The following is a 21394-nucleotide window of genomic DNA, read 5'->3' as shown; positions in this document are numbered from 1 at the left end:
CCCAGAAAAGTTTAAAACACCTTCTGTCCCCATTCCTTACTTTGTAAATCTTTCTCAATCCTTCAAAATCTAGTTTTGCCAGGTCAGGCATGGTGGCTCATGCATGTAATCCAAGCACTTAGGAAGGTCAAGATGGGAGAACAGCTTGAGCCCAGGAGTTCGAGAACAGCCTGGGCAATGGAGTGAGATCCCATTTCTATTTTAAATAAATAAACAAATAAAATCTGGTTTTATCAAAGTCTCCAACGACATATGGCCAGGGTCAGTGGGGATATCTCTGTCCTGATCCAAATTGATTCAGCAACATTGGGACCAAAATATCATCCCTTCCTATTCACGGGGAATAGGTTCCAGGACCCCCCAAGGATACAAAAATGAAAGGATGCTTAAGTCCCTGACCTAAAATGGTAAATAACCTAGGGGTATTCTCCCATATACTTTAAATCATCTCTAGATTACTTATAATACCGAATATCATGTAAATACTTTGTAAATAGTTAACACTAAATTTTTTAAATTTTGTATTTTTATTGCTGTAGTTTTTTGTGTTTTTTTTTCTGATTTAGTCTTCAGAGAGATGTAGTTTTTATTTTTTTATTTTTTCTGATCTGAGGTTGGTTCAATGCACGAATGTGGAAGCCACCAATAAGAAGGACCGACTGTATTTGGTCCTTTTTTTTTTAAATCCCTTTCTTGGGTTCTGATGACAGCATTCATTCAGTTTTTTTTTTCTCTTTCTCTGGAGACGCCCCTCTAATGCTGATGTTCCTTGGGGTTCTGTTCCAGCCTTTCTTTTCTCTCCTTGCATGATCTCCTCAACTGCATGAGTTCAGTAACCACCACCGTTCTGAGGACTCACAAAGCTCTTCTCTATCATCCTGATTCCTGAGCTTCAGAATTATCTATCCCACAGCCTATATCAGTGCTTCCCAACTTTTTCCGTGTCAGTACACACATAGAAAATGATGGTGTTTCATATGCTGGATAATGCAATCTGGCATAAGCAAGATTGCTCTCTGACTCAGGGAGCTTGTGCTGCCCTGAGAATTGCAAAGTCCAGTATGCAGCTCCACCATAACCTCTTCTCTGAGGCACACAGTTGAGAAGTTCTGATGACTTGGAGAGATGTTTCTACTAGGATGCCCCCTGGGCATTTCAATGTCCTCTCCATCACCACTATCACTTTCCTAGTCCAGCCCACATCATTTCTCGTTTTTCTCCTCAGGTACTACAAAAACCTTGCCTGGCCTCCCTGACTTCACTCTTGCTCTCTTTATCGTCCACACTGCAACCACACTGATCTAAAATGCAAATCTGATATGCTACCCTCCTGCTTAAAACCATTCAAAGGCTACACTGCTCTTAGGATAAAGGATGATCTATCCACTGCTTACCTTTCCAGTCTCATTTATCATACCCCACATGAACTCTGTACAAGTTATCTAATACTTTATGTTCAGTGCTTAGTATATAGACTCAATAAAAATTTTTGAATGATGAAAAGTGATGAAAAAGAGGTTCAAGGGTATGAGCAGATTCATCGTATTTGTGCCAGGTAGTTTTCAAAGCACATACTGACGATGCAGTCAAAATCCAGGAACATGACTGTTCCATACAGAATTATGTACATTTAGCAGTAAAGATCTGTTCCTATCCAGCAAGTAGTCCAAACATTAGCCAGCAGCGCCTTTCTTCCTCTTACTGAGCGGGAAAGACATCAAGATTGCACTCAGAGTCCATCCAACCTGGAAAACAAGCCAGATTACAAAAATGTTACAAGGTTGGGCATGGTCGCTCACACTTAGAATCCCAGCATTTTGGGAGGCCAAGGTGGGAGGGTAGCTTGATCTCAGGAGTTCAAGACCAGCTTGAGCAATACAGTCAGACCCTGTCTCTACAAAAAATGAAAAAATTAGCAGGGTATGGTGGTGTGCACTTGTAGTCCCAGCCATTTGGTGGGCGCTCACTTGAGCCTGGAAGTCATGGCTGCAGTGAGCTGTGATCACACCACTGCACTCCAATCTGGGTGACACAGAAAGACCCTATCTGGAAAAAAAAGAAAAAATGTTTTGAGAGGCTAGTTACCAACCTGACTATCTCTTGTTGCCAGAAATTCTAAACTAGAGTCAGTTTATCAACCAATGGCTAAATGGCTAAAGTGTCAATCTCTGAGAATTGAAGATGCTCCAACATTAAGTGAATGACTACAGAGTATTAAAGCAGGGAACCTGAATTCAAAGTACTGATGTCAGCAGTGATGAGGTGGTTCTCTGAGATTCCATCTACCAGGCATCAGCACTACATGCATAGCTAGACTATACCACCAAACTGCTTTGTTACTAAACCAGTGGTAACAGCTTTTAGCTACCAGAGACCTAAGAGGCCTAGCTTGTTTTGTTACACAGACAACTCAAGTAAATAATGATATATGATTAGTGGTATATCACAAGTGTAAAGAACAAACTTTGGTACTTCTGTGTAATTTTTAATTTATGCAAATAATAGCACTGAGGAATAAAAGTGTCTTAAGCCTCATCAAAAGACTAAAAGGAATCTTGGAACAATAGTAGCTATACTTCTTTCAACCCCTATCAATCAGTGAGGATGAAGGTTTGTGAAGCACAGAAAATCTGCCAAAATCTGAATGCCTAAATTATCAAGTGCACAATAGCCTTTAAGGAAGGAGCGCAGGTACTTGCTCTGACAAGTGCAGATGTTCTGGCTGTGTTTATTAAACAAGGGCAAACATGTAAATGAAAAGTAAAATACTGGCTGGGCACAGAGGCTCACGCCTGTAATCCCAGCACTTTGGGAGGCTGAGATGGGCAGATCACCTGAGGTCAGGAGTTCAAGATCAGCCTGGGCAACATGGTGAAAACTCATTTCTGACATCACTGCTAACATCAGTACTTTGAAAATACAAAAATTAGCTGATGTGGTGGTGCACACCTGTAATCTCAGCTACTTGGTAGGCTGAGGCAAGAGAATCATTTGAACTTGGGTGGCAGAGCTTGCAGGGAGCCAAGACTGCCACTGCACTCCAGCCTGGGTGACAGACTCTGTCTCAAAGAATAGAAAAGTAGAGTATCACCTTGATGTTCGTTAATTTCCAATAATTCAGTTATTTGGAAACATCCAAAAGTAGTTAGAAATTCCTGGCAGACTTTTAAGGTTTTCTACCTCAAGGCAGAAATTAGGAATACAAGGCAATATTAGGACATGGACATGGACAACAGGTACATGGAGTTTTATTGGACTTTCAAGCCCTTTGAGGAAAGGACCATGTCTACTTTTTGTTATAATCCCAGAACTAGCCCATTGATCCCTATTCAATAAATGTTAGGTGATTAAATAAGAACTCACAATGCTGTAGGCTTCCAAAGATGTCACTAGCATCAAGAAATAAGGTGAAAAGGAGAAATGAAAACATGTCTATGAAAATATTTGCACCAGAATGTTAATAGCAGCCATAGTCATCATAACCCCAGCTGGAAATACCCAAATATCCATCAATTAAAGAATGGATAAACAAATTGTAATATATTCACACAATGGAATATTACTCAGCAATAAAAAAGAATCGACTACTGATACACATGGATGGATCTCAAAAACATTACTAAACTAAAGGATACAGACATGGAAGAGTACATACCATATATGTGATATACAAGTGCAGACAAATCTATGGTGATATTCAGGAAGTTGCTAGGGGAGGGTGGTGATGGGTGTGGGGTGATCAACTATAAATGAGGGAACTTTCTAGGGTGACGGTTCAGTATCTTGTTTTGGGTGTTAATTACATAGGTGTATATTTTGAAATTCACCAAACAAAGCACCTAAGATGTGTGCATTTTATTGCATGTTAAGAATAATTTAAGGGCCGGGCATGGTGGCTCGTGTCTGCAATCCTAGCACTTTGGGAGGCCGAGCTGGGTGTATCACCTGAGGTCAGGAGTGACCAGCCTGGCCAACACGGTAAAACCCCATCTCTATTAAAAATACAAAGATTAGCCAGGTGTGGTGGTGCACGCTTGTAATCCCAGCTACTTGGGAGGCTGAAGCAGGAGAAGCACTTGAAATCAGGAGGCAGAGGTTGCAGTGAGCAGAGATCGTGCCACTGCACTCCATCCAGCCTGCGCAATAGAGTGAGACTCCATCTCAGAAAAAAAAAAAAGGAATAAAAAAAAATTTTTTAAGCAATAAGATGAGGGAGCTGGTGGGAGTAACCATCAACCATCAAGACATCTTTTAGGTTCCAATAATGGCTGTCCTTGGGCACTCTTTTCATCAAACTACTCTATGCTCAAGAAGCCAAAATGACTTCTTTATCTTATGTCTTGTCACATCCATAGCCTCATTCTGCTCTCCTCCATAGGAAACCTCCTCCGTTAACTTGTCTGGCTTCCCAACCTACCACTACCTATCACTACCCCATGCAATCTGCTCTTTCCTACCTGAGTCTCCTTGTGCCCTTTACCCTGCCTTGACCCTACTCAAGTTCTCTCTGCCCTTCAAATCCCATTTTAAATAAGCCCCCTTCAGAAAAGAACTCTTAATCCTAGCCAATCTGAGCACCCTAAATTCCCTTATTTTTTATGTTCCTTTATTGGGCTAATATGATACTCTAAGCCGCATCCTTTGTATATCCACAACAAAAGAAATTTTTTTTTTTTTTTTTTTTTTTGAGACGGAGTTTCGCTCTTGTTACCCAGGCTGGAGTGCAATGGCGCGATCTTGGCTCACCTCAACCTCCGCCTCCTGGGTTCAGGCAATTCTCCTGCCTCAGCCTCCTGAGTAGCTGGGATTACAGGCACGCGCCACCATGCCCAGCTAATTTTTTGTATTTTCAGTAGAGACGGGGTTTCACCATGTTGACCGGGATGGTCTCGATCTCTTGACCTCGTGATCCACCCGCCTCGGCCTCCCAAAGTGCTGGGATTACAGGCGTGAGCCACCGCGCCCGGCCACAACAAAAGAAATTTTAATGAAGTGGGCAGAGACTGTACCTAGGGATTCCATCGTATTTCCCTGCAGAACCCAGTTGAAAACCTACATTTCTGGGGCAGTCACTACAATGCAGGTTGTAAGGGCTGTGAGATACGGTATCCAGGCAAGGGCAAATAGGTGTTTAATTAAGGACTAATGGGAATGATATTGAAAGCTCTGAGGGTCTGCAGGGGCCTGGATGGGCTGTTTGCTTTTCCTCATCCCCACCGAGATAGCAAATAGTTGAGAACAAGGTTGTATCCTTTCTCTGCCCAGCCTTCCCTCCTCCTAAACCAGTGAGGAAACGGCCAGCACTGCTCTCTGATGAGTGGACCCTTTTCCTACCACTGTTTTCCAGATTACTGGAGGACGACCCCATCCTGGAGGAGGGAGAGAGGCGGGAGCATTTAAGGCCCAAAGAGGCACTCAAGCCTTTCCCCCATGGATTTACACCCAACACGTATGCAGAAAGGCAAATTACAAACACCGACGCTCACAACCACACATACACGTGCACGCCCAGCCCCACAAAAGCAAACGCGCATGCCCGTGGGCCCGCACGCACCTACTTAGTTTTCTCTGTTCTAGACGCCCTCATTCCACCCCCGCGCGGCCCAGCCCGGCGTCCTCTACCCAGGTACTGCTGAGGTTTACCAGACCCAGCCCAGCCTGGAGAAAGTGTTTCTATAGCGGGGAAGGGAGGTCCTTCCCACTGGAGCGGAAGCGGCGCGCGCCGGCCAGGCAGACTTAGCTAGCGCCCTGGGAACATCTGGAGGGGGCTGGGAGGGGCGCGCATCCAGGGTGAACGTGGATTGGCTGCTCGGGAGGAGGGAGGCGGGGTCAGTGCGAGGGGCGGGGCTCCCCGGTCCCTTTAAAGCCTTGACATCAGGAGGCGGCTCCGGCACCCCCCTTTCTCTGCCCCCCGCCCCCAATCCGCGGCCATGGACCTGGCGGATCCGGCCTGCCCTGGCCCAGCTCAACACCTGATTTCGGTGAGTTCTGGGTCTACTTGGGATTGAAAGGGCGGCGAGTGCGGGGGGAGGGATCCGTAGCTCCGGGCCGGGGGGAGTGGGGTGTGGAGGGTAAGTCTCTCGTGGCAGTACAGGGTCGGAGAGGGCGTCGCACCTTCCTGCCCAGACCCTGCTGCCCGGCCCCTCCCTCCTTCCCTCCCGTCGCACCCTCCGCGGGGGTCCGGCAGCGACTTTGTGCACCCCCACCCCACCCCCTCCCGCCCCCCGCGCCATCCTTGCGCACACTCCGTGGCCCCGGAAGGGAAACTTTCGGGAGTGGGGGATGTTCCGGGGGCCGGGCTCCCTCCCTCTTTGAAAGCACTGACCTTGCCCCAGCTGCTCACCCGACCCCACCCGACCCCACCCGCATCCCACCGTCCGGGTGCTGCTTAGCGGTGCTGGGTTATTGCGGGGGGAGGGGCTCTCTCCCCAAAGCGCAGGCGCGGAGACGAGCCTGGGGCTCCCTTTCGCACTCCTTCCAGTCCCCGTGGCCTGGGGCGGTAGGGCGTGGGGAAGGCGGGGAGAGGCGGAAAGACCAGGTCCCCGAGAGAACGGCCCTTCTGAGGCTTTGAGGGGCTGCGAGAAGGAGGAAGGACCTGGCGGGCTGCATGCTAAAGAGAAGCTAAGGGAGGGAGAAGGGTTGGTTGGGCAGGGAGTAGGGACAGGGCAGCGCCTGCAGAAAAGGCCCTCCGGGTGCTGGCTGCCGTGCCAGAAGAATGCGGAGAATTCATCTGTGCCCGATGCTCCCCTGGCTTAGCCCGACTAAGAAAGCGGCTGCCCGGACCCTAGCTCCCCTCTCCTTGTCCTGGGCCCAAGGCCCCTAGTTGTCTCCAGTTCTGGCACGGCCCCAAGGGCACAGAGGGTCTTCACCTCCCATAGGCCTGGTTTTCCAGGCATCACAGGGCTGGATCAGCCGAGCCCACCTAGTCTGTCCAGCTGCAACTTCTTAAAGGCCTGCCTTGCTGAGGAGCTAGGGGTCTTGGGCTAAGGAGTTCTCTGGCTGTAGAGGCAATCCCTCCCTCCCACTTCTCCTCCTCCTTCATGGGTCCTCCTGCTTAAGCACAATGGTCAGCCGGAGGAATTGGCCCCGGGCAGGAGTGGTCCTGGGGAGTGGTAGAGAGGGTGTCAATGCCTAACCGTTTTATGGTCAGGACTTTTGGGGAAAATGAACCTAGCCCATTTACCTTGTTGCAGACCCTCCCTTGCAGACATTACACCATCTGGCTCTCTGAGACTCCTTGTGTGACAGGAAAATTCACTTCTCAAATTGGTCCCCCATCTTCCTAAAAACAACCTGGGGTTAGTGGATTTCCTATCCCAAAAAAACCATGTGTATTCCTGTCTGAGGAGACATTCCCATATATTCAAGCTTGTTTTCAAAGTCTGTGGTCTGTGCATGAGGTGGCTTCGGCCCTCTAGCATCTTTCTCCGGCTCTAGCCCTCAGGAAGAGAGTGAGGACCTGGAGAGGCAGGTGCTGTGGACAGCAGGGAAGAAGAATCTTCATGATAGGCCGGTGAAAACCTAAGTGTATGGGGACCAAGCTGCTATCAATAAAGACAGCGTCAGAAGCTCTGGTCCCTACTCTTCCTGCCTTGCTGTGTGACCTTGGTCAAGACAGTTTGCTCTCAGGGCTCAGTTTCCCCATCTTTAAAACTCAGCAGTTTGACTAGAAAGCTCTAATATTCCCTTCCATCTTTTGACATTGAATGGTTCCACTGATGAGTGAATCCATAGGGGAGAAAGATCCTCTGGCAGAGCTGAAGTGTTGGGTGTGCTTTAAATTGCAATTACCTAGGATGAGAACCCTGGGTAGAGAGAACAGATTCCCTTATTCTATGCCTGACAGTCTTTGTTCCACACACCCCTGGCGCCTTGGGATATGAACTCCTGCTCCTGCTGGCTTGGGTTTGGCCCACCCATCACGGCCTGTGGTGAGACATCCCAGCCCTTTGAAGATGGGCTGAGAGAGGAGGAGGCAGCCAAGGGCCAGCAGGGTAAGCAGATTCCCAGGAGACAGTTTACATCTCAGCTGTTGGGACTTGTTTTAGGATTTGGGCCAGGGAGCACAGCACACTCACCCACCCGCCCTCTTATAGGAGGAGGGTAAGGAGGGCCCCGCTGCTTTTGCCCACCCACCCCCAGCCCTGCCCACCTCACTGCTGTACTCATACCCCCAGGTCCCAGGCAAGGGGCTAAGGAATCTTCTCCACCATGCTCATCCAGCCCAGCCAGCCTCCCAGGCCCTGCCATACCAGCCCAGCAGCTGCAGTGAGAAGCCACCCCCACCCCACCTCTTCCAGCCCCTTCCCTCCTGGGGGTAGGATTTTGTGAGGAGTTGGGCTCTCCAGGTTGGGACTTGCTTTCCAGCCCAAGAGCCAAAGGTCTTGAAGTTCTTGTTTGTTTTCATCCCTGGTCTCCCAGGTGAAGGGGAGTGTTGAAGGAGAGGCGGTGATTAAAGAAGCCCTGGATTTGGTCATGTAGGGGGCACATTCTCCCTGCGTTGCTTTTCTCCCTGCTCTCCTGCGCCTGGGGAGCCCTCTGCCCTGGGCCCTGCTGCCTATAAGGGCAAAGCTGCAGCAGGGGGTGTTTAGGTTAAACCGCAAGGAAGCCTTCCTTACTGCTGTGAGCCTTTGGAATGGGTAATGGAAGCTCCCAGGGAGGTCAGTTTCCCAGAAAGTGGCTAATGCTGGAGTCCCTGTCAGACTGAAAGATGCAGCTGTTACTAGGCAGAGGCTGCTGTTCCTTCTTGGGGTGTGGCTCTGAGGCTGGCCAGCCAGAGGCCTCGTTAGAAGCAGGAGGAGAAAGGGCCCTTGCCTGACAACTGAAGTGGGGTTCCTGATGCCATTCATCATGCCCAGGTCACCAAAGCTGCATCTCTCAAAACAAGTGCCCTTTCTAGCTCCTGCTTCCCTCAGCCCTTCCCCCAATTCACCACCGCTCCTGCTGTCTCCTTTGACACCCCTCACCTCAACCTGGTAAGTTCCCCCAGCCCCAGTCTGGCTGCATTAATGGACTGATTGGATTTTCTATACTTGGAGTTGGGATTTCTGATTGAACATGCAAATTTATGTAAATCAATCTGGGATCTGCCACTACATCAAAACAACACAGCATAGGCTGGAAGGAATCCTAGAGACAGTCTAGTCCAACGCCCTCATGTTAAAAATGGGCAAACTGAAGTTCAGAGGCGGAAGTGATTCATGCTGTGGTGAGTGTCAGAGGCAGGACTCCTGATTCTGCTCTGTAGTTTTACATGGTCCCATTCTGCCTTAATGTTTTAGGCACGAGGTAGCCTGGCTGGATTTAAAGCAGAGAGGGCCAGTTCTTGAACCTGAGATAGCAGAAAGCTGGGCCTTCGGAGAGTCAGAGTGTTATGGCAGGACCCCCCAGGGGGCTCTGGTCAGCTTTGTAACATGCTGAAGAAAAACAACTTCAAATTCATAAGAAAAAGACCTGTAATATTTTCCCCCAGACGCTGTCCTGGAGGGTTGGAGGACAAGGTCATTGGTTGCTGTCTGTCTTGGCCCTTGTGGTTTCTCGGGAGCTTAGATTTTGTCTGTCCCGGCATCTGTCACAGTACCAGGCACACAGCAGGCTGTGGAAGGACCTGCATATGCAATGCCTCCATCTTTACCCTTCCCTCCTAGTTTGAGTCTCTACTGCTTTCCTCCATGGACACAGTAGGAAAAGGTCTTTGGTCTCTTAGGATGTTTTTCCACCCTCCTCTGCCCTCTTGGAGGGTATATGCCAACTGGACCTCTCCTGCAGATTTCTGCGGCACTGACCAGACAGGCCTTGCTGTAGGAAGGATCTCTTTATTTTAGGATCAGTGCCAAGGATGGAAGGGAGCTACAAAAATGGGCTGGGGTCCCCAAGAAGCAGTCTCCCCCATTTCTTGACTCTTCTTGATCTGATCTGCCTACCTGGCTCTAAGGTGCCCCCCCACTCCCACTTCATGGACTGTGCCTGTGGCATGGGGCTGTTCCCAGGGCTGAGCGCTCACTTACCCTGTGGCTCCTGAGCATACTGTAGAAGTGGTGGAGATCCCCGAGGCAGCTGTCTGCCTGCTTTGTGATACTCTGGGAGGGTGGGGCATGGGCTCAAGAACAGAGGCCTTGACTACCAGCCAGGGCTACCCACCAGGCCTGCCACAGCCTAGGAGGGGACTCGGGACACATATCTGGGTCTTTCCTCACCTTCTCCCCAAACCCAAGTCTGGGGGACTCTGGAATGAGTGCCCCTGTCTTTAGCACTTTTCCAAAACACAGCAGGTTTAGAACTGGCATGCTCACCCTGCACCGCCCAGCAGCCCTCGGTGCCTATGTCTATAGCTTTGTGTGAGGGGAACTCTTTCTCCTTGGGCCTCAGTTTCCCAGCCAGTGTTCCTGGATTGATCATGCATCATCATTGGGGTGTGGCACCTGCTCAATAATTACCGTCTTCCCAGCTCTGGGAGTTACACAGATGAAAGAGGAGGCCAGGCTGTTATTAAGGTGAATTATTGTTGCTGTTATTACTGATTTCTAAAACCCAGCAGCTGCTGAGAAGAGCCCAATCAGGCACAGCACCCTGAACCTTAATTCTGGTCCTTGAACCCTGGGAATTCTCCAATATTCACTGTGCTTTTTTTTTTTTTTTAATGTATAGATGTCTTAAAGGAGAGAAGCTCCCATTCTGCTGCTCCTGCTGTTGCCTGCAGGGCTTGAGTGGCACATGCTGCTTAGGACCTGTGGTCTGCACTTCTCCTCACTCTCATGTAGTTCAGCCTGAAATTGCCCCTGCCCCTAGACACTCTGGGTAGGTGAATGGACACAGTTTTCCTAGGTGGGGCTGTGAGGGGCCCTGGAACTCCTGGGGTGTGGCCCTGGGGTTCTCAGCAGCTGCAGTTCCCACGGGCTGATTCACCTCACTCCCAGCTGGCTTGATGTGGGGGCTGTAATCGGCCCTTCTGTACAAGGATCTATTGAGACACCCACAGAACCTGCCCACAGCAGCACCAGGCACTTCCAGGAGTCATTTACCCCACTTGCCCCAAACCTCCCCCTGCCCAATCTCTGACCTCTGCCCCTGTCCCTGCCCAGACTTTGTCCCCCTTCCCAGGGACCTAGAATAAATCCAGCTCTTTCCCAGGTGGAAATGCCCCTGACCAACTTCTAAATAGTGATATTACCGTGCCCACACCACAGCCTGGGGGTAGGGGGGCTTCTCTGCTAACCCAAAGCAAGATTTCTGGGGAAGAAAGGACATGAAGGCATTAGCAGCCCTGAGTCGGAGCCCCCACGTTCTTTTGACCAGCCGCCTCACCTGCTCCCTTGTCCTAGGGGCCTGGAAGAGGGTGGATGCCACAGCTGGGAGGAGCTTTAAAAATCAACTTGTTGAGTAGTTTGATTTCTTCTAATATTTTTTGAAGTTTTGTTTTATATGTTCACCAGGTTTTATAAATATAGTTTGAAAATCAAAATGATATAAAAAGGCATATGTTAGGAAATCTCAGCTGGGCACAGTGGCTCATGCCCAAAACTTTGGGAGGCCAAGGTGGGTGGATCACTTGAGGTCAGGAGTTTGAGACCAGCCTGATGAACATGGTGAAACTCTGTCTCTACCAAAAAATACAAAAATTATTAGCTGGGCATTGTGGCATGCACCTGTAGTCCCAGCTACTAGGGAGGCGGAGGTGGGAGGATCACTTGAACCCAGGAGGCAGAGGTTGCAGTGAGCCAAGATGGAGCCACTGCACTCCAGCCTGGGCAACAGTGAGACCCTGTCTCAAAAAAAAAATCTCACTCCCACCTGCATCCCCTTTTCCCCCATAATCATTTATTAGTTTCCTATATATCCCTCGAGTTTCCTTACACAATACCAAACACAAACAAATATATATTCTTGTTTTATTCTTACCCAAAATATAGTGTAGAGTGCCTATTGTATTTGTTGCCTTACCTATCAGCAGTACCTGGGTGTGCCTGGATTTCTCCTGCCCCCTATGTCAGGTCTCCTGTTTCTGGCTGTCTTAGACTGTTTGAGCTGCTATAACAACATACCATAAACTAGGCAGCTCAGAAACAACAGAAATTTATTTCTCACAGCTCTAGAGGCTGGGAAGTCCAAGGTAAAGGCAAGGTCAAATTTGGTGTCTGGTGAGGGCCAGCTCTCTGGTTCCTGGACAGAGGCTTCTCTCTGTGCCCTTACATGGACTCTCACCAGGCCCCTTTTTATAAGACCACTAATCCCATACATGAGGGCTCCACCCCATGACCTATTTACCTCCCAAAGCACCAACCCCCCGCGCCTTCCCCCACAATATCATTACTTTGGGTGTTAGGATTTCAACATGTGGATTTGGAGGGATGCAAACATTCAGACCATAGCACTGGCCTTTACCAGTCACCCCAGGGTTCCCCAGTTGGCCCCAAGTCATGAGCAGTGTTCATTCACCTTTGTGTACCAAACTTCAGATGCCAGGATTCAGGCCAAACCGGCCTCTGAGGAATTCTCAAGCTATGAGCAGCCTATTCATTCAGCCAGCAGATTATTTAGAATTTACTGTGTGCCAGGTCGTTGTGCTAATCTCCAGGGATACAGTGATCAGAAAAGTCCACGTTCATCAAGTGATTAAACAGTTACAGAATTATAGCTGTGATAAGGGCTGCAAAGAAAGGACACATGCTCTAAGAGCAAGTGCTCCAAGGACTTGCCCCACCTAGTGTTGGGGGTGGCCCGTGCAGAGGCACATGACAGGGCACACATGCTGGGAACAGGAGTCAGGCGAGGACTGCGGATGTGGGTACCACGTGGCCTGGAATGCTGGCTTTCTCTACTTGGCTTGAGTGGCTTCTCTTCTCCCCACTCCCCCAGTCTGTAGGATGTCCTGGGCCCCTTGAGTTTTATTGTGTCCCAGACAGGAGACCCCCTTCTCTGCCAGATGGTGCTGATCATTCCTCTTCCCACACCCGCATCGCCTTCTATTTCCCCAGCTCTGAGCCCGCAGGTTCCTGAAGCTGGAACCTTTCTTTCCACTCCAGGCTTAGGGGAAGTGAGGGGGGGGCGCAGGGAGGGAGGAGGGGTTTACTTCTCACTTCCTCTGTAGACAGCACCTCACTTCCTGTCCCCCAGGCTAGAAGAAGGCTAAAACTTGGCTTTGCTGTCCCTTCCTCTCTCCTCCCCCACTGCTTTCCTGGGAAGCTTGCAGGCCTTGAAGGAGCAAGGCAGCATCAAAGCCAGCAGCTTATCCCTGAAGGCCCTGCTGAGCCCACCCCTACCCCGCACAAGGGACCTGGCTTCTCAGCTGCAGTCCTTTTCTAGACGGGATATTATTCTCTCCTGCGCCCTGCAGGGGAGAGGAGTCAGAGGGCTCACCCCCATTTTACAGGAAGGAAACTGAGGCCCAGTAGGGAGCCAGCTTTACCTAGGGTCATATAGTTTGTCTGCATGAATCTCAGAAGCAGAATCCCAAAAGCCTGACTCCTGTTTGTGGTCACAAACAAGAGCAGAACCCAGTGGGAGCTTGTGGGTGAACCAGAGCTGTTTTCTCCTCCCAGAGCAGAGCTAGCAGCTTGGTGGGGGGGTTGGTCACCGCTGGGCTCTGGCTAGATGGTGCCCACTGGGTGAGCACTGGAGCTGCTTGGGTGCAGGAGGCATACCGGCTGGCCAGAGCCTATTTTTGTAGAAAGAAGCTAGGAGATAAAGTCTGGGGGATGGGCACTAGGAGCTGGAAGGGTATCTGCCCAGCTCTCCAGCCTGCAGGTGCAGCCTCCCAGGCCCTATTGTCTCAGACCTGGAAGAAAATATTAATAGCTGATGTTTCAGTGGTCAGCTCTGCCATCACCTCCACCATCACCTCTAGGAGCCTCTATGCCTTGGTTCCTCCTGTGGGGCCCAGCATGTGTCTCTGACTGTGCCCAGGATATTGAAAAGATGCTGACTCCCTAATTCAGCCAGGGGATAGGAGAGGAGCTAGTTATTGGCATGGGCCAGGGGAGCAGGAAACAATCACCTTCAAATGTCCTTAGATCCAGCTGCACTGAATCATTCTGGTTCCATATGCACCCAGAGGTTTCTGCCTCCTTACTTCTGTTTCTGCCCTTCCTTCTGTCTGGAATAACCCCCTTCCCTTTTCATTGTGTGTAAACCCCACCTTGTCTTCACCTTCTGTTCACTTGATGTCTCCAATTCTGAAAAATGGTTTCAGCTTCAGCTTAATATTTCTCTCCTGATTTTTAAAGTTCTTCAAAAGACTTATCTTATGGAACTTTTTTATAGTATAGCTATCTATCCACATATCTGTTGGCTTTTTTGTTTGTTTGTTTTTTATCTTGAGACAGAGTCTTGTTATGCTGCCCAAGCTGGTCTTGAACTCCTGGGCTCAAGCAATCCTCTGCTTCTATGAATTCAACTTTTTAGATTCCTTACATAAGTGGCATCATGTGGTATTTTTCTGTGCCTGGCTTATTTCACAAAACATAATGTTCTCCAGATTCATCCATGTTGTTACAAATAACAAGATGTCTTTTTTTTTGGGCTGAATAGTGTTCTATCATGTATATATAGCATTTTCTTTATCCTTTCATCTACGGATACTTAGGTTGGTTCCATATCTTGACTACAATGAATAAACATGAGAGTGCAGATCTCTCTTCAACATCCTGATTTCATTTCTTTTGGATATATACCCAGTATTGGGTTGCTGGATCATGTGGTAGCTCTAAGGGTTTTTATTTTTATTTATTTGTAGATACAGGGTCTTGCTGTGTTGTCAAGGCTGGTCTTGAACTCCTGGCCTCAAGTGATCCCTCCTGCCTTGGCCTCCCAAAGTGTTAGGATTACAGGTGTGAGCCACCAGGTCTGGCCTATTTTAAGTTTTTTGAGAAACTTCCATACTATTTACTATAGTGGCTATACTGATTTATATTCCCACCAGTGGTGTACAAGGGTTCCCTTTTCTCCACATCCTTGCCAACACTTATTATTTTGTCTCTTTTATAATATTCTAAATGTGTAAAGTAACATGTCATTGTGATTTAAATTTGTATTTCCCTGATGATCATATACCTACTGGCCATTTGTATGTCTTTTAAGAAATGTCAGGCTCTGCACAATGGCTCATGCCTATAAACCCTGCACTTTGGGAAGCCAAGGCAGGAAGATTGCTTGAGCCCAGGAGTTTGAGACCAGTATGGTGAAACCCTGTCTTTGTAAAAAAAAAAAAAAATCCAAAAAATGAGTCAGGCATAGTGATGTATGCCTAGAGTCCCAGCTATTCAGGAGGCTGAGGTGGGAGGATCAGCTGAGCTCAGGAGTTTGAGGTTGCAGTGAGTCATGATTGCACCACTGTAACCAGCCTGCACTCCAGCCTGAGTGAATGAGATGTGTGGTTTACAAATATTTTCTCCTATTCTGTAGATTGTCTCTTTTCTCTGCTGTTTCCTTTGCTCTGCAGAAGCTTTTTAGTTTGATGTAATCCCCTTTGTTGCCTGTGCTTTTGGGGTCATATCCAAAAAGTCATTGCCCAGACCAACAGCATGGAGTTTTTCCCCTGTATTTTATTTTCTTCTAGTAGTTTTACAGTTTCTGGTCAGGTTTAAGGTTTTTGTTTTGTTTTGTTTTTTGAGACGAAGTCTCACTCTGTCACCCAGGCCAGAGTGCAGTGGTGTGATCTCGGCTTACTACAACCTCCATCGCCTTCTGAGTTCAAGAGATTCCTGTGCCTGAGCCTCCTAAGTAGCTGGAATTACAGGTGTGAGCCACCAAGTCCAGCTAATTTTTGTATTTTTAGTAGAGACAGGGTTTCGCCATGTTGCCTAGGCTGGTCTCAAACTCCTGACCTCAAGCAATCCACCTGCCCCAGCGTCCCAAAGTGCTGGGATTATAGGCCTGAGCCACTGCACCCAGCCAAGTTTAAGTTTTTAATCCATTTTGAGTTGATTTTTATATATGGTGTGAGATGAGGGTCTAATCTGATTTCACTCTTTGGCATGTGAATATCCGGTTTTCTCAATACTAATTACTAAGAAAACTGTCCTTTTCCTGTTGTGTGTTCTTGACATCTTTGTCAGAGATCAATTAACTGTAAACATGGGGAATTATTTCTGGGCTCTCTATTCAGTACCATTCACCTAGTGTGTTTTTTTTTTTTTTTTTTTGAGATGGAGTTTTCGCTCTTGTTACCCAGGCTGGAGTGCAATGGCACGATATCGGCTCACCACAACCTCCGCCTCCTGGGTTCAGGCAATTCTTCCTGCCTCAGCCTTCTGAGTAGCTGGGATTACAGGCACGCGCCACCGTGCCCAGCTAATTTTTTGTATTTTTAGTAGAGACGGGGTTTCACCGTGTTGACCAGGATGGTCTCGATCTCTTGACCTCGTGATCCACCTGCCTCGGCCTCCCAAAGTGCTGGGATTACAGGTGTGAGCCACCACACCCAGCCCTAGTGTCTGTTTTTATGCCAGTACCATGCTATTTTGATTACTATAGCTTTGTAGTAGGTTCTTCAAATCAGGTAGTGTGATGCCTTCAAGTTTGTTCTTTTGCTCAAGAAAAAACTTTTGCTCAGCTTATGTAGCTGGCCTTACTCTAGGATGTGGTGTGATAGGTAGCACAGAGAATTTTGGATTCCCAGGGGCAGGTTCAATACCTATAGTTCTAGAAATAAGAGGATTTTTTACCTCTACTGTTTACTCTATCAAAGTAATTCTTTTGTCAGACATATTGCTTTGGTTATTTGGGATCTTTTATGGTTCCATATGAATTTTAGTATTTTTTTCCTATTTCTATGAAAAATATAATTGGTATTTTGATAGGGATTGCATTGAATCTGTAGATAGCTTTAGGTATTTATGGACATTTTAACAATATTCTTACAATCCCTGAACATGGGACATCTCTCCAGTTATTCATGTCAATTTCTTTTATCAGTATTTTATAGTTTTCAGTGTAGATATCCTTCACTTCCTTGGTAAAACTTATTCCTGAATACTTTATTATTTTGTAGCTTTTTTAGGTAGTTCATTGTTAACATATAGAAAGGCTACTGATTTTTTTTTCTTGCATGTCTTATGTCTCCTACTAGACTGAAAGCTACAAGAAGTCCAAGAGCTGACCCTTCTCTGAATTGCCCCCAGCTATAAACCCAAGCAGTGTGTTTCCTAGTGAGTTTTATCAGTCCAGAAATACCTGTAGAATGAATAGGTTGGTACTATTTGCCAGAGTGAGTCACTGAGACCTAAGAGTGGGTTGAGAACTTTGAAAGGGTCAGGGACAAATCTGCAAATGTCCCTTCTTCACTCCTCAGTATAGTTTGTCCTACGGCCCTAAGAGCCACCTGGTGGAGGATAGTTAGGGGTCTTTAGGAGAACCTGATGAGCCCATGTATGTTCTTAGCTGTCCCTTCTTTCTGACCTTTTCTCTGGCTAGAATGAAAGGAGGTCACCAGTTCTACAGGGGGCAGGGTGGTTCAGGGCCTGCTGTGGTTGGCAGGAGTGGTACACTGGCATGTGTGTGTGGGAGGAATGCAGAAACACAAGCAGGGCCTCTCCTCCGGGAGCTACCCTCCTCACAGTATAGGGAGTCCCTGCCTCTTCACAGGGAATGTTCAAGAACAGGATGCATTGCATTTGGAAATACCAATCCTGCAGGAGGCACTTGAAGAAGACAGAACCATGAGGGCTGCATGAGTCCAGGAAAGCTTGTCCAAAGAATTGCTCTGGGGCCAGACAAAGGCGGGGCTTCGAGGGTTATGTTGAGGGCTTTGGTGTGTCCCAAAAGCAGTAGGAAAGAAGATTTGAAGTGGGAAAAACACAATCAGATTTAGTTTTAGAAGGTTGCTGTGGTGGAGCTCCTTGGAAAAGTGGTTGTGACAAGGAAAATATAAGATAAGCCAGGAGTGTCTTCTAGCAAGAGAGTGCTTTTAAAAAAAGGAGTGGATCAGGAGACTAGCCTGGCCAATATAGTGAAACCCTCATCTCTACTAAAAACACAAAAATTAGCCAGGCATAGTGGTACACACTTGTAGTCCCAGCTACTTGGGAGGCTGAGGCATGAGAATTGCTTGAGCCGAGATCACGCCACTATACTCCAGCCTGGGAGACAGAGCAAGACTTGTCTTTTAAAAAAAAAAGGACCCAACCTGAAAGATTCTCAATAGCTGGAATTTGAGCAATGAAATGTGATGATAGTATTGGATTATAACCCAAAGATTAAAATAAATATCCATTTTGTCTATACTGAGTAAATGGGATGAAGAGACAATTTGTCTTCACAGAAAGCTTCCAATTAATAAATGTAGAAGGGTCTGGGTGCAGTGGTTCATGCCTGTAATCCCAGCACTTTGAGAGGCCGAGGCAGGTGGATCACCTGAGGTCAGGAGTTTGAGACCAGCCTGGCCAACATGGTCTCTACTGGAAAAAAACCCATCTCTACTAAAAATACAAAAGTTAGCCAGGTGTGGTAGCGGGTGCCTGTAATCCCAGCTACTCAGGAGGCTGAGGCAGGAGAATCACCTGAACCCAGGAGGTAGAGGTTGCGGTGAGCTAAGATCGTGCCGCTGCACTCCAGGCTGGGTGACAAGAGCAAGACATCATCTCAATAAAAATAAATACATAAATACAGAAGGAAGGAAATTGAAAATTATGTTTTAGAACACCATAGTAATTGCTACAAGCAAGATCCACTGATTTTGCTAAAAAAATTGGTGGGTGAAAATTTAAGGAAAAACAGGATATTTACATAGTCTCAAAGTATTGCCCCCCCAAAATATTTAATTACAAAAGAAAAAATAGGAGCTTTACAGTGGAGAAACCAATTAATAGATACTACCTAACCCAGTGATGAGGTTAAAACATCACCAGGAATAAGAAACCTTGATACCATGTGTATCCTCAGATATAATGCCCTGGGGAAGGCATATCACCTCTGTGGTATTCTTCTCAAAACATATAACCTCAGTCTAATCAGTGAGAACATCAAGCAACCCAAATTGGAGGACATTCTCCAAAATGTTGACCAGCTCCCTTCAGAAGTGTTAAGATGATGAAAGGTAAGGAAAGGTTGAGGGACTGTCATGAATCGTAGACACTGAGGAGACTGGGTGACCAAAGTACCCTGTGGAATCCTGGATTAGATCTTGCAACAGAATATTGGTACAAAAACTGATAAGATCCATATAAAGTCTATAGTTTCATTTTCTAAAAATTGTTCTGCTAAAGAAAGATGTGGAACCGTGAGAACGTGCTACTATGCCTTTTTTTTAAAGTATGTATTTATACATAAAGTAACACATAAGCACACAGAAGAAGAGGTGGAAGAGGGGTGGGAGGAGCAGGGGAATGTAATAGGCAAGGGAAAAGTCATCGAGGAAGAAGTGGACACCCTCAAGAAAGTGAAAATACAGCCCACAGAATGGAAGAAAATGTTTGCAAATTATATATATATATAAAATAAGGGACTTGTATCCAGAATATGTAAAGAATTCTGGTTTTCTGCCTGCTTTATTTGTAAAAAAGAAAAGAAAGAAAAAAAGAAAAAAAAAGAATTCTGAACACTAGTCTGGGCAAAGTGGCTCATGCCTGTAATCCCAGTGCTTTGGGAGGCCAAGGCAGGAGGATCACTAGGAGGAGTTAAAGACCAGCCTGGGCAATATGGGAAGACCCTGTCGCTACAAAAAGTTTTAAAATTAGTCATCTGTGGTAGTCCTAGTTACTTGGGAGGCTAAAGTGGGAGGATCACTTGAGCCTAGGAGTCTGAAGCTACAGTAAGCTTTGTCTGTGATATGGCCTTGCAGCCTGAGTGACAGAGCCAGATCTTGTCTCTTAAAAAAAAATTTTTTTAACGGCCAGGTACAATGGCTCACACCTGTAATCTCAGCACTTTGGGAGGCTGAGGTGGACAGATCACTTGAGGCCAGGAGTTCGAGACCAGCCTGGCCAACATGGTGAAACCCCGTCTCTACTAAAAATACAAAAATTAGTCAGGTGTGGTGGCACACACCTGAAATCCCAACTACTTGGGAGGCTGAGACAGGAAAATCACTTGAACCCAGGAGGCGGAGGTGGTAGTGAGCCGAAATCGTGCCACTGCACTCTAGCCTGGGTGGCAAAGTAAGACTCCATCTCAAAAAAAAAAAAAGAAATTAAAGAATTCTCACAATTAGATACTAAAAAGACATGATCCCCAATTTAAAAATAGGCAAAAATTTGAAAAACATTTCTCCAAGGAAGAGATACAAATGGCCAATAAACACATGCAAGTAACATCATTAGTCGTCAGGGAAATACAAACCCAAACCACACTTAGGAGGGTGGCTGGAATCAGCAGATCAAATAATAAAGGCTGACAATATGGAGACATTGCAACCTCATACACTGCTGTTGGGATTATAAAATGGTACACCTGCTCTGAACAACAATCTGACAGCTCCTCAAATGATTAAACCTGCAGTTATTCTATAACCCAGCAGTTCTACCCCTAAGTATATACCCAAAAGAAAGGAAAGCATACATCTGTACAAAAACTTATGTAGTTGGTGATCCACATTTGCAGGGTCCAACCAACTGTGGGCCAGAAATATTCGAGGGGAAAAATAAAAATAAAAATAAAGTAAAAATAATACAAAGCTTAAAACGATATAGTCTATCAACTATTTTACAATGCATTTATACTACATTAGGTTTTAAAAGAATCCTAGAGATTTTATAAAGTATACCAGAGGAAGTGTTTAGGTTATATGCAAATACTATTCCATTTTATATAAGGGACTTGAGCATCCACAGATTTTGGTTTTTGCAAGGGACCTAGGTCCAATCCCCTGGGGATGCCAAGGGATAGCTACATAAATACTCATAGCAATTTTCATAATTGCTAAAAAGTGAAAATAAGCCAAATGTTCATCAGTAGAATGGATGGATAAACAAACTGGCCGGCCCATACAGTGGAGCATTGTTCAGCCGTAAAAAAGAATGGAGGCCAGGCACGGTGTCTCACACCTGTAATCCTAGCACTTTGGAAGGCCAAGGGGGGAGGGTCACCTGAAGTCAGGAGTTCGAGACCAGCCTGGCCAACATGGTGAAGCCCCATCTCTACTAAAAATATAAAAATCAGCCAGACGTGGTGCGTGCCAGCTACTCGGGAGGCTGAGGCAAGAGAATCACTTGAACCTGGGAGGCAGAGGTTACAGTGAGCTGAGATCGCACCACTGCACTCCAGCCTGCAAAACAAGAATGAAACTCTGTCTCAAAAAAAAGGAAAAGGAAAAAGAAAACACAACAAAACAAAAGGAATGGAGTACTGATACATGTAACAATGTGGATGAACCTTGAGAACATCATGCAAAGTGATAGAAGCCAGTCGTAAAAGGCACTAATGATATGACTGCATTCACATGAAATATCCAGAATAGGGAAAT

The 21394-nt window shown here is 46.8% G+C and overlaps 1 protein-coding gene across 4 annotated transcripts in view; it reads left to right on the top strand.

The window, feature by feature from the left end:
- Positions 1 to 5889: 5889 nt before the first annotated feature.
- The window catches only part of NCKAP5L (NCK associated protein 5 like), a 45179-nt gene continuing 29674 nt past the window's right edge, over positions 5890 to 21394 (top strand). The window contains exon 1 of one of the 4 annotated variants that reach the window (XM_012441414.2): positions 5890 to 5981. The gene's annotated coding sequence lies outside the window, so the exon portion shown is untranslated. Of the gene's footprint in view, positions 5982 to 7918; positions 7995 to 21394 lie in introns of those variants that run through there. The other 3 variants (XM_012441415.3, XM_064377049.1, XM_021665952.2) reach the window with 3 other exon arrangements.

Source organism: Aotus nancymaae, unplaced genomic scaffold, assembly GCF_030222135.1.
Source record: "Aotus nancymaae isolate 86718 unplaced genomic scaffold, 86718_ANA_hifiasm-v0.15.2.pri h1tg000016l, whole genome shotgun sequence".
Classification (NCBI taxonomy): Eukaryota; Metazoa; Chordata; class Mammalia; order Primates; family Aotidae; genus Aotus; species Aotus nancymaae.
This window is presented reverse-complemented; position numbering and strand designations above follow the sequence as displayed.